The sequence below is a fragment of the Penaeus chinensis genome, chromosome 29 (genome assembly GCF_019202785.1).
Source record: "Penaeus chinensis breed Huanghai No. 1 chromosome 29, ASM1920278v2, whole genome shotgun sequence".
Classification (NCBI taxonomy): domain Eukaryota; kingdom Metazoa; phylum Arthropoda; class Malacostraca; order Decapoda; family Penaeidae; genus Penaeus; species Penaeus chinensis.
The window spans coordinates 6,852,073-6,864,822 of NC_061847.1; the positions used below are offsets into that span (position 1 = coordinate 6,852,073).

Genomic DNA, 12,750 nt, shown 5'->3' on the forward strand with positions numbered 1-12,750 from the left:
GGCCTTTCCAGTCGGAGAGGTTAGCACTTCTTGTTTTAGGCCTATTGCCCTAGTGTGGGTATAAAGCCGTATTTTCTACCCTATATATTTTTGCAATAATGGTTAACGATTAAAGATTTAATTTAAAAATGAAAGAAGGTTAACCTAAAATAAGATAACATTTCTAAAATAGAAAATGTTATGAATGCTATAGAACTGTCACCCTCCCAGATAAGTAGGAGTGTGTGTGTGGTGTGCGCATATATACACACGCACGCCCACATATATATGTATATGCATATATATATGCATATATATGTATACATACATATATATATATGTATGTATATGCATATATATGTATGTATATGGACCACAAACAGCCGTCGGACTCGTCTAGGGAAAAAGATAATTTCATTTTTGTGTTCAAAACGATAAATGGAAGTGGGGACACTTGTCTTATATGTACCGTGCACATGATAACGGCATATCTTTCTTGTTTACCCTTTAGGCAGTATTCCATGCGCGTGCTTCAGGGAACCCTGTCCTTGTCCGCTGTAGTAAACACCTATGACAAGACTTACCACCTGGACCTCTGCACCAACCTAAAAGGGATTCTCTTTTCCAAGCATGAGCAAGCTTCTTTTTCAGTTTCAATAAAAGAGGTTGTGATGATGGGTTTCTTAATTTATTCCATTGCTTCACAGTTTTCCATTGCAATGCAAAATTCACAATAGCAATCCGCGATCAAATAAATGTGTATGCATACTGATTTGTATATGAAAAATAAATATTTGTTTTTATATTCATATACATATAAATACATATATAGATAAAGATGGATATATGTGTGTATATGTATACACACACACATATATATTCTCAAGCTTCTACTGTAACGCAGCTATTACAATACATGAACCATACCGAGGAGCTAGAAATTGGCGAGTTGATTGATGACGACAGGACGAAGAGAATTGTGGCAAATGACTGAAGATCTGATAAGCAAATTGCAAGCCAGTGAGAGCTCTGATGGTCATTTTACTCTTATATATTCTCTATTCTTAAGACCGTGTCATTTTCATATTTTCGACATTATATATGCTTATACACATGTATTCAAATACATATTCATATGCATAACACTAATATAAAAGCAATATTGCAATGCTGTAAACCAGGATGATTTTCAATATCTTATTCTTGAATATTTGGTTTAAAAGAAAAACAAATGAAAGGATATGATTATACCAGTATATTTCCATTAGACATACTCAAATTTTGGACAACAATTTTGCACATGAGCGTCATTTCAAGCTTCAGGAGTTGTCATGGGTGAAACTGTGGGACTTATCCCTGTCCCCTGTACTGTGGGGCGTTATAACTGTGACCGCCGTAGCTATACTCGAGAGGCATAGCGGAGTTCAGCATCGCGAAAACCCTGAAAAGGATGGTCTTCGTTAGAGTGATTAAGATGTGTGTGTGTATGTGAATGCCTGTGGATCTCAGTAATTCCGAAATGCCTTACGCGAAGAAGAAAAGAACAATTGGATTCTTCATCTCGTAGGTACAGTATGACTTCCTGACCCACACTAGTGTTAGCAACTCTCCTGCGGGATTTTATGTACCATGTTTTACTCTGAGTTGCCAAATAACTAATTTTCGTAGGACAATTTTTTTTTTTCAGCTGGAAAGGCGCCAATCCATCAGTTATTTTGACTTCCCCTCTTTTCTAAGCAGACACACGCTCCAGTTCCAAAATATTTGTCATATATTCATGAATTCGCCCGTGTCTGATATGAAACCGTCGGAATGGAGATAGCGCATGTGTTGATACAGTCATATCTGCGCAGATTAACGGCTATTGTTTTCGGACAAGTGTTTAAAACCGAGAGAAACCTAACTGTGACAGATAGAAGACTGAGCTGGTTGGCTCTGAGGGACACGAGAGGGACGAGAAACGATTGTAGGGAAGCAGGTCTGTGTCCCGGCGCCCTTGTGTGTGCCTCTGTGTCTATTGCCTCTGCCAACCACACCTCTCTCTCTATCTCTACAGACGCACGCCCACATCTATATATATGTATATGCATATATATATGCATATATATGTATGTATACGCATATATATGGAGACAAACTTATATGTATATTCATTTATGTGTATACATACATATATATGCGTATGTATATGTGTGTGTGTATATATACGTGTTCAACTTTTCAACCGGATCCGTTCAATTAAAAAAAAAAAAATGTTTAAATTAACACATGTATGTTTAACCTTGTTAAGTGGTGGAAATCACAACTTTACTAATTTGGTTCGTGGAGTAAAGATAAAACTATTTTCTACTATTTTTTACTAATGGCCATATGTAATAATGATATGATAAATGAGTTATTTTCACCGGTAATGACCTTAGCTGTTGACGCAGCAGATTATTTTGAATAAGCAATCAATCAATTTTCAAGATAAGTAATGAACTGTAAGGAAATACATCCATGCAGTGTTCGACAACTTGGCAACTCTCTCTTTTTCTCTTTCTCACTATATGTATATATGCATATATACATACATGTATATGCATATATATACATATATGTGTGTGTGTACCAAGCATTATGTTTTAGCCGCGACTCTATACTCTTTCCTCTGTTTTCGTTCGAGGTATTTATACTAAGAGGGAGGGTTGTAAGATTATCCTAAAAAAAAAAAAAAAAAAAAAAAAATCCTATAAAAAAAAAAGGTTAACCTAAAATAAGACAGAAAAAAACACTACTGCAGGAGTACCGTTACCTTAACTAATCATGACGTCTTCTAGAAAATGTTATGAATGCTTTAGAATTAATGTATTTCCTGACTGTCACCCTCCAAGCATGAGCAAGCTTCCTTTTCAGTCTTTCAGTTGTTTTTATATTCATATACATATACATACACATATAGATATAGATAGATATGTGTATGTATATATATACATATACACATATATATTCTCAAGCTTCTACAAGCAGCTATTACAATACATGAACAATACCGAGGAGCTAGACATTGGTGAGTTGATTGATGATGACAGGACGAAGAGAATTGTTGCAAATGATTGAAGATCTGATAAGCAAATTGGAAGCCTCTGATAGTCATGTTACTCTTATGTATTCTCTCTTCTTAAGACCGTGCCACTTTCATATTTCCGACATTATGCGTCTAAGTATATATATGCTTATATACATGTACAAATATTCGTTTGTATATCACTAAGATAAAAGCAATATTGCAATACTGCAAACCAGGGTAGTTTTAAACATCTTTTATTCTTGAGTATTTGGTTTAAAAGAAAAACAAATGAAAGGATATGATTATACCAGTATATTTCCATTAGACATACTCAAATTTTGGACAAAAATTTTGCACATGAGCGTCATTTCAAGCTTCAGGAGTTGTCAAGGGTGAAACTGTGCCCTCAGCCGTTATATTTGTGACCGCCGTAGGCATACTCGAGAGGCAAAGCGGAGTTCAGCATCGCGAAAACCCTGAAAAGGATGGTCTTCGTTAGAGTGATTGAGATGTGTGTGTGTGAATGCCTGTGGATCTCAGTAATTCCGAAATGCCTTACGCGAAGAAGAAAAGAACAATTGGATTCTTCATCTCGGAGGTGCAGTGTGACTTCCTGACCCACACTAGTGTTAGCAAACTCTCCTGTGGGATTTTATGTACCATGTCTTACTCTGGGTTGCCAAATGACAATTTTTTTTTTTTTTTTTTTTGGGGGGGGGGGGCTGGAAAGGCGCCAATCCATCAGTTATTTTGACTTCCTCTTGTTTCTGAGCAAACACACGCTCCAGTTCCTAAATATTTGTCATATTCATGAATACGTCAGTGTCTGATATGAAACCGTCGGAATGGGGTTAGCGCATGTGTTGGTACAGTCATATCTGCGCAGATTAACGGCTATTGTTCTCGGACACGTGTTTAAAACCGAGAAAAGTTTAACTGTGGCAGATTTAAGACTGAGACGGTTGGCTCTGATGGACACGAGAGGGACGAGAAACTAGACATATTGATAGATATAGATATATATGCACAAATATGTATGTGTATGTGTGTATATATACGTGTTCAACATTTCAACCGGATCCTTTCAATGAAAAGATTTGCCGCAAAATAATGGGGCAGAAGAAATGGGAGTGGGGACACGTGTCTTATATGTACCGTGCACATGATAACGGCATATCTTTCTTGTTTACCCTTTAGGCAGTATTCCATGCGCGTGCTTCAGGGAACCCTGTCCTTGTCCGCTGTAGTAAACACCTATGACAAGACTTACCACCTGAACCTCTGTACCTTCCTAGAAGAGATTCTCTTTTCCAAACATGATCAAGTCTCAATAAAAAAAAAGTGATTATGGGTTCCTTAATTTTTTCCATTGATTCACAGTTTGCCATTGCAATGCAAAATTCACAATAGCAATCGACGATACAAGTAAATGTGTATGCATACTGATTTGTCTATGAAAAAGAAAAATAAATATTTGTATTTATATTCATATACATATATATACACATATAGACAGATATGTGTGTATGTCTATACATATACATACACACATATATTATCAAGTTTCTGCTGTAACGCAGCTATTACAATACATGAACAATACCGAGGAGCTAGAAATTGGCGAGTTGATTATAATGACAGGACGAAGAGAATTGTTGCAAATATATGAAGATCTGATATGCAAATTGCAAGCCACTGAGACCTCTGATGGTCATTTTACTCCTATATATTCTCTATTTTTAAGACCGTGTCATTTTCATAGTTTCGACATAAGGATAAGTCCGATATGCGAAGCTGAGCTTCGCCCGGGCTATGCCAATAAGTGGAGCCCGGCCTGTGTCGACTAATGTCGACTCGCTAACGTGTATCAGCTGGTGCTGACTCGGCTTAGTCCTTACCCGCAGTGGTGCCTAGCCACAGTAGTAACTTCCAGGCGACAATTGCTACTTCTCGTGCCTGGGCGGGGCGCGAACTGCCGACCCCTCGGATGAGAGGCCGGCACGTTACCACTGTACAAACCCGAGGCTTATATTTTCGACATTATGCGTCTAAGTATATATATATGCTTATATATATGTATTCAAACATTCATATGCATAACACTAAGATAAAAGCAATATTGCAATACTGTAAACCAGGCTGATTTTAAACATCTCTTATTCTTGAATATTTGGTTTAAAAGAAAAACAAATGAAAGGATATGATTATACCAGTATATTTCCATTAGACATACTCCAATTTTGGACAAAAAATTTGCACATGAGCGTCATTTCAAGCTTCAGGAGTTGTCAAGGGTGAAACTGTGCCCTCAGCCGTTATATTTGTGACCGCCGTAGGCATACTCGAGAGGCAAAGCGGAGTTCAGCATCGCGAAAACCCTGAAAAGGATGTTCTTCGTTAGAGTGATTGAGATGTGTGTGTCTGAATACCTGTGGATCTCAGTAATTCCGAAATGCCTTACGCGAAGAAGAAAAGAACAATTGGATTCTTCATCTCGTAGGTGCAGTGTGACTTCCTGACCCACACTAGTGTTAGCAAACTCTCCTGCGGGTCTTTATGTACCGTTTTACTCTGAGTTGCCAAATGACTAATTTTCGTACTTGATGGTCATTCTTGATTTCAACTGGAATAGCGCCAATCCATCAGTTATTTTTCCTTCCGTTTGTTGCTGAACAAACACACGCTCCACTTCTAAAATATTTGTCATATATTCATAAATACGCCCGTGTCTGATATGAAACCGTCGGAATGGGGTTAGCGCATGTGTTGATACAGTCATATCTGCGCAAATAAACGGCTATTGTTCTCGGAGACGTGTTAAACCGAGAAAAGCTTAACTGTGGCAGATAGAAGACTGAGATGGTTGGCTCTGAGGGACGCGAGAGGGACGAGAAACGACTGTAGGGAAGCAGGTTTGGGTCCTGGCGCCCTTGTTTGTGCCTCTTTGTATATTGCCTCTGCCAACCACACCTCTCTCTCTCTCTCTCTACAGACGCACGCCCATTAATATATATATATATATATATATATATATATATATATACATATATATGCATATATATGTATGTATATATAGATACATACATATAAATGAATGTGTATATGTGATTGTTTGTGTGTGTGTGTGTGTGTGCCAATAAATAGATTGATAGATATAAATAGATATATATACACAAATATATGTGTGTGTATATATGCACCTTTTCAACTTTCAACCGAATCCGTTCAATGAAAAGATGTTTAAATGAACACACGTATGTTTAATCTTGGTAAGTAGTGGAAATCAAAACTTTACTCATTTGCTTCGTGGAGCAAAGAGAAAACAATTTTCAAAAAGAAAAGAAAAAAAAAGCATTTCAGATAATAATAAAAAGTTTTCCTGAAGTGCTCATGACTAACTTACATTTTGGAATCTATAATAGTAATAAGTACTACTTATGACCATATATAATAATGATACGATATATAAACCTTAGCTGTTGACGCGGCAGATGATTTTGGATAACCAATCAACCAATTTTCAAGATATATAATAAACTGTAAGGAAATATACCCATGCAGTATTCGACAACTTGGCAACTCGCACAAGACCCCTAGACCCTCTTAGTATAAATACCTCGAACGAAACCCCAGGAAAGAGCATAGATTCGCAGCCAAGAAATGATGCTGTATAAAATAATGATTCTACATCTCCTCGCGTAAGTCACCTGTACAAGGTAAACAAACATGACGTGTATGTTTACATGTTAGTCTGTTTCGAAATAGTGCATTAAGTAATAATGCTCTGTACTTTTCTCCAGGATGTTGCTTATCGTCAGTCACCAAGTCATTCTGATGGATCCTCGATAGGTTAGTAAAAAGGATAAACTTGCACATGTACGTGTGTGTGTGTGTGTGTGTGTGTGTGTGTGTGTGTGTGTGTGTGTGTGTGCGTGTGCGTGTGCGTGTGCGTGTGCGTGTGTCTTGGGAGTGGATGGATGTATATATGTACGTCTGAAAACATATATGTCTCTATAGATATGGAAATTCCTCATGTCATGAAATATTTAGACAAGGCAGATTTGCCGACCTGTTGCAGTAAGTAGGGCCAAGAGTAAGCCCATTTAAGCATGAGTTAGAGTAAGCAACTATGTCACTACGACCTTGAATACGACCCTTTGCAGGACACGAGACAGACAACTATTGTGGAAAAAACAAGGCAGGATTTCTACGCCGGTGTACGACCATTGGGCTAATGTTACTCTTCACTGAGGACCTGATTGTCACTGCAGTACACATGGATAGAGTTTCACATCCTGATGAGAAATAGATGTATATGTTTGCCATCTTTTACCAAGCAGAGTGGCAAAGAGGTAAATAAAACAATTTCCTCTTAACAGAGATTTGATTCATTTGATTCTAGTATTAATGACACTGCACTTACTTCACTCTAGGTCACCAAGTTAATATTTCCAAGCCCCAATACAGGTGGGACCCCGGAATACATTAATGCATACACGCGAACATATATATTAGTATACAGTAAATGTAGGTATTATATACGAACTATTATATCCAGTGCTCACATATGCACGTAAGCTTGGCAGTTCACGAAGCCAAAGCAGCACTCTACAGGACCGGAGCATGAAACAAAACAATATTCATAAGAAAAAAAATAAATAAAATAAATACATAACTCATGCCTTATTACATTTCATTCAGCATTAACACATTTTTAAGAATCAAATAAATTTTGATTAAATGTATATGGGCATCAGTCAGTACAGTACACAGTTCTTTAAGTAAAATGTGCAGAAAAATATAGAGAAGTAACATAGAAGTCAGATCCATCAGACAAAACCTGATACTGTGTAATATGATTTTCCGTTAACTCAATTCATTTACAAAAGGTAACAGTTTGCATTTTCAATTTGCTTACTCAAAATAAGACATACATTTATATAAAACGCACATATACAACACATATATATAATGTATGCAAATATAAATATATACATATATACTGTCGCCTTGGTGCTGGTTCCTAATAGTTGATTGTAGTATCTACACACTGGAACTGTCCCTAAAGCACCTCGTCGATGGTAACTCTTGAGACAGCTCCAAGGTCAAGCTGCGTAGGCTCTTGTCCGTTCTCTGGATTACGCCAGGAACGGGAAAAGGGCAATCTGCCGTCTGGCTAACATGTCTTGCAAATCACGCGTGGACCTGCACAGGGAGAGGACGCTCCTGAACACTAACGGGAAATGAGTTAAATTAAGCCAAAGTCTCGGTGTAAATCGAGTGCCAGGGTGAGAGATAGTTCTTGTAAGGTGTGTACTGATAAAATTATATACATATTTATATATATACATATAAATATGTATATGTATATGTGTGAGTGTTTGTGTATGATACCTCTCTCTCTTTAAGTGTGTGTGTGTGTGTGTGTGTGTGTACACCAGCAACAGGAAAAGGCAAATCTATCATATTGGTAGCTGATTGTATTCCAAATCACCCTTGCCAAGATTTGATAGTTGTGCCCGACTGCTGCCTTTTAGTTCAATCCGTGTATGGTCGGAGGATATAGGAACCTACCCTATATAAATTAATTTACTGCCTTGTGGCATCTAAGAGATGAAAAGGCTTCCAACCACACCTCTCTCTCTCTCTTTACAAACGCACGCCCATTTATATATATAAATATATATATATATACATATATATATGCATATATATGTATGTATATATAGATACATACATATATATGAATGTATATGTGTGTGTTTGTTTGTGTGTGTGTGCCAATAAAATGATAGATTGATAGATATAAATATATATATATGCACAAATATATGTGTATATATATATATGTACGTGTTCAACCTTTCAACCGAATCCGTTCAGTGAAAAGATGTTTAAATGAACACACGAATGTTTAATTTTGGTAAGTAGGGGAAATCAAAACTTTGCTCATTTGCTTCGTGGAGCAAAGAGAAAACAATTTTCATTTAAAAAAATAATAATAAAATAATAATAATAATAATAATAATAATAATAATAATAATAATTAAAAAGGTTTTCCTGAAGTGCTCATGACTAACTTACATTTAGGAATCTAAAATAATAGTAATAAGTACTACTTATGACCATATATAATAATGATACGATAAATAAACCTTAGCTGTTGACGCGGCAGATTTTGGGTAACCAATCAACCAATTTTCAAGATATATAATAAACTGTAAGGAAATATACCCATGCAGTATTCGACAAGGTGGCAACTCGCACAAGACCCCTAGACCCTCGTAGTATAAATACCTCGAACGAAACCCGAGGAAAGAGCATAGATTCGCAGCCAAGAAATGATGCTGTATAAAATAATGATTCTTCATCTCCTCGCGTAAGTCACCTGTACAAGGTAAACAAACATGACGTGTATGTTTACATGTTAGTCTGTTTCGAAATAGTGCATTAAGTAATAATGCTCTGTACTTTTCTCCAGGATGTTGTTTATCGCCAGTCACCCAGTCACCCAGTCCTTATTGGATCCTCGATAGGTTAGTAAAAAGGATAAACTTGCACATGTACGTGTGTGTGTGTGTGTGTGTGTGTGTGTGTGTGTGTGTGTGTGTGTGTGTGCGTGCGTGTGCGTGTGTGTTGGTCGTGGATGGATGTATATATGTACGTCTGAAAACATATATATGTCTCTATAGATATGAAAATTCCTCATATCATGATATATTTAGACAAGGCAGATTTGCCGACCTGTTGCAGTAAGCAGGGACAAGAGTAAGCCCATTAATGCATGAGTTAGAGTGAGCAACTATGTCACTACGATCTTGAATACGACCCTTTGCAGGACACGAGACAGACAACTATTGTGGAAAACACAAGGCAAGATTTCTACGCCGGTGTACGAGCATTGGTATGATGTTACTCTTCACTGAAGACCTGATTGTCACTGCAGTACACATGGATAGAGTTTCACATCCTGATGAGAAATAGATGTATATGTTTTCCATCTTTTACCAAGCAGAGTGGCAAAGAGGTAAATAAAACAATTTCCTCTTAACAGAGATTTGATTCATTTGATTCTAGTATTAATGACACTGCACTTACTTCACTCTAGGTCACCAAGTTATTATTTCCAAGCCCCAATACAGGTGGGACCCCGGAATACATTAATGCATACATACGAACATATATATTAGTATACAGTAAATGTAGGTATTATATACGAACTATTATACCCAGTGCTCACATATGCACGTAAGCTTGGCAGTTCACGAAGCCAAAGCAGCACTCTACAGGACCGGAGCATGAAACAAAATATTCATAAGAAAAAACAAATACATAACTTATGCCTTATTACATTTCATTCAGCATTAACACATTTTTAAGAATCAAATAATTTTTGATTAAATGTATATGTGCATCAGTCAGTGCAGTACACAGTTATTTAAGTAAAATATGCAGAAAAATATAGAGAAGTAACAAAGAAGTCAGATCCATCAGCCAAACCTGATACTGTGTAATAGGATTTTCCGTTAACTTAATTCATTTACAAAAGGTAACAGTTTGCATTTTTAATTTGCTTACTCAAAATAAGACACACATATATAAAACGCACGTATATACAACACATATATATAATGTATGCATATATAAATATATACATAGATACTGTCGCCTTGGTGCTGGTTCCTAGTAGTTGATTGTAGTATCTACACACTGGAACTGTCCCTAAAGCACCTCGTCGATGGTAACTCTTGAGACAGCTCCAAGGTCAAGCTGCGTAGGCTCTTGTCCGTTCTCTGGATTATGCCAGGAACGGGAAAAGGGCAATCTGCCGTCTGGCTAACATGTCTTCCAAATCACTCACGCGTGGACCTGCACAGGGAGAGGACGCTCCTGAACACTAACGGGAATTGAGTTAAGCCTCAGTCTCGGTGTAAATCGAGTGCCAAGGTCACCTACGGCAGTGTGAGAGATTGTTCTAGTAAGGCGTGTACTGTAAAAATTATATACATATTTATGTATATATATGTATATGTATGTGTGAGTATTTGTGCATGATACCTCTCTCTTTAAGTGTGTGTGTGTGTGTGTGTGTGTGTGTGTGTGTGTACTCCAGCAACAGGAAAAGGCAAATCTATCATATTGGTAGCTGCTTGTATTCCAAATCACCCTTGCCAAGATTTGATAGTTGTGCCCGACTACTGCCTTTTAGTTCAATCCGTGTATGGTCAGAGGGTATAGGAACCTACCCTATATAAATTAATTTACTGCCTTGTGGCATCTAAGAGATGAAAAGGCTTCCAACCACACCTCTCTCTCTCTCTCTTTACGCCCATTTATATATATATATGCATATATATGTATGTATATATAGATACATACATATATATGAATGTATATGTGTGTGTTTGTTTGTGTGTGTGTGTGTGCCAATAAAATGATAGATTGATAGATATAAATATATATATATGCAGAAATATATGTATATATATGTACGTGTTCAACCTTTCAACCGAATCCGTTCAGTGAAAAGATGTTTAAATGAACACACGAATGTTTAATTTTGGTAAGTAGTGGAAATCAAAACTTTACTCATTTGCTTCGTGGAGCAAAGAGAAAACAATTTTCATTAAAAAAAGAAGAAAAAAAAATCAGATAATTAAAAAGGTTTTCCTGAAGTGCTCATGACTAACTTACATTTTGAAATCTAAAATAATAGTAATAAGTACTACTTATGACCATATAAAATAATGATACGATATATAAACCTTAGCTGTTGACGCGGCAGATTTTGGATAACCCATCAACCAATTTTCAAGATAAATAATAAACTGTAAGGAAATATACCCATGCAGTATTCGACAACTTGGCAACTCGCACAAGACCCCTAGGCCCTCTTAGTATAAATACCTCGAACGGAAACCGAGGAAAGAACAAAGATTCGCAGCCAAGAAATGATGATGTATAAAATAAAGATTCTTCATCTCCTCGCGTAAGTCACCTGTACAAGGTAAACAAACATGACGTGTATGTTTACATGTTAGTCTGTTTCGACATAGTGCATTAAGTAATAATGCTCTGTACTTTTCTCCAGGATGTTGTTTATCGCCAGTCACCCAGTCACCCAGTCCTTATTGGATCCTCGATAGGTTAGTAAAAAGGATAAACTTGCACATGTACGTGTGTGTGTGTGTGTGTGTGTGTGTGTGTGTGTGTGTGTGTGTGTGTGTGTGTGCGTGCGTGTGCGTGTGTGTTGGTCGTGGATGGATGTATATATGTACGTCTGAAAACATATATGTCTCTATAGATATGAAAATTCCTCGTATCATGATATATTGCTAAGTATTTAGACAAGGCAGATTTGCCGACCTGTTGCAGTAGGCAGGGCCAAGGGTAAGCCCATTTAAACAAGAGTTAAAGTGAGCAACTATGTTACTACGACCTTGCATACGTACCTTTGCAGGACACGAGACAGCTCTTGTGGAAAAATCAAGGCAGTGTACGAGCATTGGGCTAATTTTACTCTTCACTGAGGACCTGATTGTCACTGCAGTACACATGGATCGAGTTTCACATCCTGATGAGAAATAGATGTATATGTTTTCCATCTTTTACCAAGCAGAGTGGCAAAGAGGTAAATAAAACAATTTCCTCTTAACAGAGATTTGATTCATTTGATTCTAGTATTAATGACACTGCACTTACTTCACTCTAGGTCACCAAGT

The 12,750-nt window shown here is 37.1% G+C and overlaps 6 long non-coding RNA genes across 8 annotated transcripts in view; 4 read left to right on the plus strand and 2 right to left on the minus strand.

Moving 5' to 3' along the window:
• LOC125040938 overlaps positions 1-654 on the plus strand; it is a 910-nt gene extending 256 nt beyond the window's left edge. Inside the window, exons 2-3 of the long non-coding RNA XR_007116239.1 lie at positions 1-19; positions 491-654. The exon at positions 1-19 is cut by the window's left edge and continues 37 nt beyond it. This is a non-coding gene — a long non-coding RNA (uncharacterized LOC125040938). The remainder of the gene's footprint in view (positions 20-490) is intronic.
• A 557-nt stretch (positions 655-1,211) lies between these two features.
• LOC125040937 lies at positions 1,212-1,658 on the minus strand. The gene is made up of 2 exons (XR_007116238.1): positions 1,508-1,658; positions 1,212-1,420 (listed from the first exon to the last, which is right to left on the minus strand). It is a non-coding gene; the product is annotated as an uncharacterized LOC125040937 (long non-coding RNA).
• A 1,667-nt stretch (positions 1,659-3,325) lies between these two features.
• Positions 3,326-5,650, minus strand: LOC125040935. Its single transcript, XR_007116234.1, has 3 exons — positions 5,490-5,650; positions 3,588-5,406; positions 3,326-3,504 (listed from the first exon to the last, which is right to left on the minus strand). It is a non-coding gene; the product is annotated as an uncharacterized LOC125040935 (long non-coding RNA).
• Positions 5,651-5,913: 263 nt separating this feature from the next.
• Positions 5,914-7,406, plus strand: LOC125040936. Of its 3 annotated transcripts, none has more exons than XR_007116236.1 (4): positions 5,914-5,928; positions 6,590-6,726; positions 6,829-6,877; positions 7,192-7,406. It is a non-coding gene; the product is annotated as an uncharacterized LOC125040936 (long non-coding RNA). The 3 variants fall into 3 exon arrangements; XR_007116235.1 differs by having other exon boundaries at positions 5,926-5,940; XR_007116237.1 differs by lacking the exon at positions 5,914-5,928 and adding an exon at positions 6,283-6,297.
• A 1,874-nt stretch (positions 7,407-9,280) lies between these two features.
• LOC125040287 lies at positions 9,281-10,081 on the plus strand. Its single transcript, XR_007116184.1, has 3 exons — positions 9,281-9,407; positions 9,510-9,564; positions 9,867-10,081. It is a non-coding gene; the product is annotated as an uncharacterized LOC125040287 (long non-coding RNA).
• Positions 10,082-11,922: 1,841 nt separating this feature from the next.
• On the plus strand, positions 11,923-12,685 carry LOC125040289. The gene is made up of 3 exons (XR_007116186.1): positions 11,923-12,017; positions 12,120-12,174; positions 12,489-12,685. It is a non-coding gene; the product is annotated as an uncharacterized LOC125040289 (long non-coding RNA).
• The last annotated feature ends 65 nt before the right edge of the window (positions 12,686-12,750 follow it).